General features: G+C 41.9%; 1 long non-coding RNA gene across 1 annotated transcript in view; it reads right to left on the bottom strand.

Moving 5' to 3' along the window:
- The window catches only part of LOC123024579, a 27,569-nt gene extending 22,642 nt beyond the window's left edge, over positions 1–4,927 (bottom strand). Inside the window, exon 1 of the long non-coding RNA XR_006414953.1 lies at positions 4,917–4,927. This is a non-coding gene — a long non-coding RNA (uncharacterized LOC123024579). The remainder of the gene's footprint in view (positions 1–4,916) is intronic.
- Positions 4,928–5,328: the final 401 nt, after the last annotated feature.

The raw sequence follows: 5,328 nt of genomic DNA, 5'->3' as shown, positions 1-5,328 counted from the left end.
CAGAGAACATTCAATAGACTTCTCAAATAAATTAAAAGCATGCAGCAGGCCAGTAGTTGGCCTCCTCATAACCAATTATTCTGCGTATATACCACTTTCACTACTTATAATATGCATAGAACTGTTAGTAAAGCAGCCCAGCTCCTGCCATTTCAACTGAAAGAGTACACCAGTGGCAATGTTTCGAAGCCTTTGGGTTTGTCTTGCAGATATTCCAAGCCCATGCCTGTGTTGCTAGTATACAAACACTGGAAGTTTGGCTATTACATTGAACTTCTTTAAGCCTGAGTTTTCTAAAAATATGAAATAAGAACATGGTGTGATCCAAGCAAGTCTCTTATGACCAAAACCAAAACCAAAAAAGGCAGAAATATCTGTGTACTTGGAGTCTATGTATTGGTCCATTCAATTTAGTGAGAAACTTCCAGAGAGGACGTCAACAAAGGCATGAGTTTGTACAGAATTTTATTTCAGTGCTCTTGGTTTTTAAATTCTTATTAATATGTGTAGCATTGTCTTCACGGTGTACTTTTAAAGGGTTTTTATTGCCTGTGGACTAAGTGCAACATCAGGGTTATATTTAGTGTGATGAGTCCAGTGTTTTAAAATAAATGCTTTCTATTTGAGTTTGGATGCCTCATTGTTTGGGGACCATCTTCAGACAGGGAAAAAATATTGAGGGCCTAACCTCCAAGATGATGGTTGCATCATTTGCAATTTGCAACATCATTGTTTATTTCACTGTAGGAGCTGGAGGGAAAAGATCTGTTGGGGCCACAGTGCACGCGAAGGAAGGTTTTGTTCTCCCCAGCACAAGCATTCACAGCAAAAATTGCTTGTACACACAACACTTGGGAAAGAAAGCTCTCCATGATGCTTATACAAAAAAACCACAGTAGTGTGATTTAGAGTGACATTGCTGGAGTCATAAGTAGTTAGGCCCTGGGGTTTTGGCCCAAAATCTTTCCAGAAAACAGGTTTGCTGCCTCTGTTGTACAAGGGAACTTTCAATTATTATTTGTGTGTGCTAATTTATTCAATTCCAAGAATGCTTTAAATTATGCCTTGCAGAGGATTGGGAAATGAGAGCCTATCAGGAGGAAGATGCTTTTTTCCTTCTTGTTCTTCATATGAAAAACAAAACTCCAGGACAGCCTAGATCAGGTTTGATGGAATGTATAAAGGCCAGTTGTGAAAGTGTGTTGTTTTCCTCTTTTACACAATCATCTGCAGCCAGGAACATGGAATGTTAACAGTGATCTGTGTTCATGGATTTCTGGAATTGCATTTGTCAGATAAGCAGCACCAAGGCACCTGGGATCAAGAATTAGACCAAGGATTGGTGTGAAACCTCCTGGAGCCAAGTAATGAATAATGGATATCAGCTATCTTGGCTTACTGATAGGCATTGTGCATGATGCAGCCCTGTATGGTGATTCTGGGTTTTGGTCAATTTGTAGCCTTTGCTTGAGCAGTTACACCATTCTGCTCATCCTACTAATCCTTGGCAGTAAAACTCTCCAGAGAGGATGTATGTGAAAAGCTAATTGAGGCTAATTGCAAAATGTTTCGCTTCAGTTCTGTTAGGTTTGATGGCATGTATAAAGGCCAGTTGCCTGTATTCGCTCATTAGCTCGTATTAGCAAAACTAACACTGGAAAGTGCCTACCTCCCTCACTTAGGTGACTGCTCTTCTATCTTCCTCTGAACTCTGCTCATGCCCCTTGCTCCTGTTCTCTTCCTGATAGCTATGGCCCGTTTCTATTATCTTTCCATAAAGTCACCATCCTATCTACCTCCAGGCTCCTTCCCTACAAAGATGGCACCACCTGTCCCAGTCCTTCCTTTGACATAGCTTCATCCTTTTATCAGTCTCAGTTCACCTGAGGCATGCTTTTCCCTCCCACTGTTTCAACTTTCTCTGCCTTTCCACTTTGCCTGTACCCCTGGCAATCCAGTCACTGCCCTCAGAGCTCTCTTTAACCTGCTATTGACCACAAAATGCTGCATCACAGGAAGCTGCCTTCTACATTTGGCCTTGTAGCTCAGTATTGCCTGCTCTACACAGATTGGGTGCCGCTCTCCAGGTTTACGCACTGGACTTTCCCAGGATTGGAAGGTATGAAGGACTGAACCTGGAATCTTTTGCATGTAGGGCATGTGCTGTTCTATTGAGTCACAGCCCTTCCTTCCTGTCCAGGCCTTTCATGGAATCAGAGTCTCAAGAGATCGTGGAAGTCCTCTAATCCAATTCCTTGGTACTTTCCCTGCATGATCTTCAAAGCAGGATATAATGCTAATGCAGTCTATGTTTAAATCCCTTCAATAAATGAGAGCCCAGTACCTCACAAGGCAATCCATTTCACTGTTGAACAGCTGCTAAGACGTTTCTCCTGTTATTAAGCTGAATTCTCCTCTGATTTCCACACACTGGCTCTTCTCCTGCCCTTTGCTAGACTACTTGAGTGTTTGAACTCATCTTCACTGTGTAAGAAGAGAAGGAAAACATGCTGGATCAGCCCAAGGTCCATTGGGAGCACGGCATTCCATTCGCACAGGGGCCAACCAGCCCCCTCTTGGAAACCCATGAGCAGGTCAGGAGTGCAACAGCCTGCAGAATCAGAGGTACTGAGCCTGTATACACCAGAATTTCTACCCATGGCATTGTACCCATCTTTTACCCTAGTCCCTACAAATCAGCTTTCTTTAAAAATTCAGGGTATGCTGCACAGGGTTTTCACATCCCCTGCTATCACGAATTCTGATGATAAGCTCACTTTTGTTAGAGGTTCCTGATACTTTATTTTCATCTGCTGTTTAGTTTGGCTTTTAGATACAACTGAACACACTCTTGAGTCCCTTCATGTCTGAGATCTGCATGACATTCCCTTTATCATGTTCTTAACTGTTTATCATGTCTTTACATTTACTTGTTTAGAGTTTACTCTTCCCTTTCCATCTCCATTTCTTTTGTTGTATCAGCATTTTGTGCAGTATCTCTTCTCTTTCCCTGTTATCTCCACTAGGATGACCTAATCAAGCATCATGGCTCTATGTCTCTAACCTTTCTCATTCCCTTTCTGTCTAGCCCTACTCCTCACCTGTCTATCTGATAGCTATTTGAATAGCTTGCCACCTTTTCAGATTCAACATCTCCAAGTCCACCTTTCCTCCATATTGGTTAACAACTTCATAATTGCACTAGTGGATCTGGCATTCTTTCTCCTTTGCCTCCCTCACTTGGTTGGTTGCCAGGTGGTGCTACGTCTCCTATATGGCATTGCAGAATAAGTGCTAAAACTCTTATTTGTGCTTTGCCCATCATCTGCCTGGACTAGTGCAGTCATGTCCTCACTAGCCATACTGTCTTATGTCACAATCCTTTTCCTTTGCTGAAAACTCTACTGCCAAAATTGTTGATCATTCTCAGATCACTTTGCTGGCTTCTCATCCCCTTCTGCATCTAGTCCAAAGTCCCCGTCCTTATTCCTCAAGTTTGCCACAGCTTGCCCCATCTGCCCTTCCTTCTTTCTCATCCCACTCATGCTCTTTTTCTTATGTGTCCGCCACCTTCAAGCAGATCTCTTCCTTCTCTTGATGCCTCTCATTCTCCCTGGCTCTTGTCCTGGCCCTTCTTCTCCTCCTCCTTCCAAGTAGACCATGACAATGACTTCCTCATTAAATTGGCTTTATTATGTTAAAGCTCACCAGCTAGACTGACTTTAAAGCACAAAACAAGAGTATCACAGAAGTCAGTAACAAAAGAAACATGCAAAGTCAGAATATTGGCCATGGCAAAGTGTGGCTTACGAATGAGAAGTTGATCCCAAACTGAATAGCTCTCCTTCCTTTCAAACTGAAAAGGCAAACCACACCTTCAAAGCAGATCCTTTTGCTTCAGGGCTAATTGCTTGGAGCATCTGACATATCTCAACTGGTCTTTCTTCTTAACTGCATGTCATAAGCTCAGATTAATAATGCCAGGTCTGCCCCCTCCATATTAGCATGCTCATTAAATTTTCCCACAATGGCTGAAACTCTCAGATTCTCAGTGATTGTCTGGTGTACCTTTGGGTCCGCTCACCTTGACCTTTCAGTTGTAGATTCTGGCTCCTGGGTCTCAGACTCTGATACCACAGTCTTTGAAGGCTCTTTTGCAGGAGGTATGAGCCCAGTCCTTGCATGGAACTCTTATGGAACTCACAACATGTGCTCAGTGTTGCCTCTCTCCCTTAGTTCAAATTCTCACAATCTGCCTTTTCTTTGTGGCCTCTGCCTGATCCTCCTAAACCTCATTTCTAGCTGTAACCAACCTTTAAATATTTGTCAAGGTCTAATGTTTTTCCCCCTTGTCCATACTGTAATCTGCTTGAGCAGGGTTTCAGGTATGTTGTCTCTGTAGCTCTGTATAAGAAGCCATGTACCACAATGGTGCAATATAAATAAAGATACATGCTACTTACCGATCAGGAAGGAGCTATGCCTATATCCAATGCACATCTAAAAGTTCCAGACCAGTGGTGAGGCTTGACAAGAATTGCAAGCCATAACATATAGAGGACCACAAGTTGTCCAATTCTGCCTAATTCAGTTTTATTGTTTAGGACAGAGACCAGAACAAGTCATTTTTTTTTTGTCGTTAAGATGATAGTTCTTAAATATGCTACACCAATAAGTGATAGAAAGACTACTCCATAGCACATCAATTTTGTGCTGCTTGATGTTCTCGAATAAATTTGCATCGAATATTTGCTGCTACAAACTTTGTAAAATGATGCCACACAGGCTTGAAGAGTGCAAGAAACAGCGCTCTGCATCTCTGACAGCAATGGATCTCAAAATGGCTGCTGCCCCGGCTTTCCATTTTCTGCAGGTGTTCACTAGACCTGCTTCACTCTAGGCATCTTCCTGTTAACTGAGCCCTTTGGTTTCAATTTGAAGTACATTTCCCCTTTTAGAGGCTATGGCATGCCTCAGGGTTCAAAATACTTCTTATTTTTCAACAGCAAAAAGTAAAATGTTGTTATTAAAAAAGAAAATAAAAGGAGAGAAATCAGTAAAGCTTTTATCCATGGGAACAAAAATGGGTACTCAAGTAATTCTGAGAAGCTATTAACAAACCAATTTGTTGACTAACATGAGTCTTCTACTCTCACCAGGAAAAAAATAAAATGGCTTGTACCTAAAAACAGGAAGTGTTTAATTGCAGGCAAAGGAGCTTTTAAAAACCTCAGTTCAGCTTTGCTTCTTTGCAGTATCCACACTGGTGCTCCAATTGCATTTTATTACCAGAAAAATGGCCACAAGTCAAATCTGAAAAACTACAAG

Source organism: Varanus komodoensis, unplaced genomic scaffold (assembly GCF_004798865.1).
Source record: "Varanus komodoensis strain SLA01 unplaced genomic scaffold, ASM479886v1 scaffold24, whole genome shotgun sequence".
In the NCBI taxonomy this organism is placed as follows: domain Eukaryota; kingdom Metazoa; phylum Chordata; class Lepidosauria; order Squamata; family Varanidae; genus Varanus; species Varanus komodoensis.
This window is presented reverse-complemented; position numbering and strand designations above follow the sequence as displayed.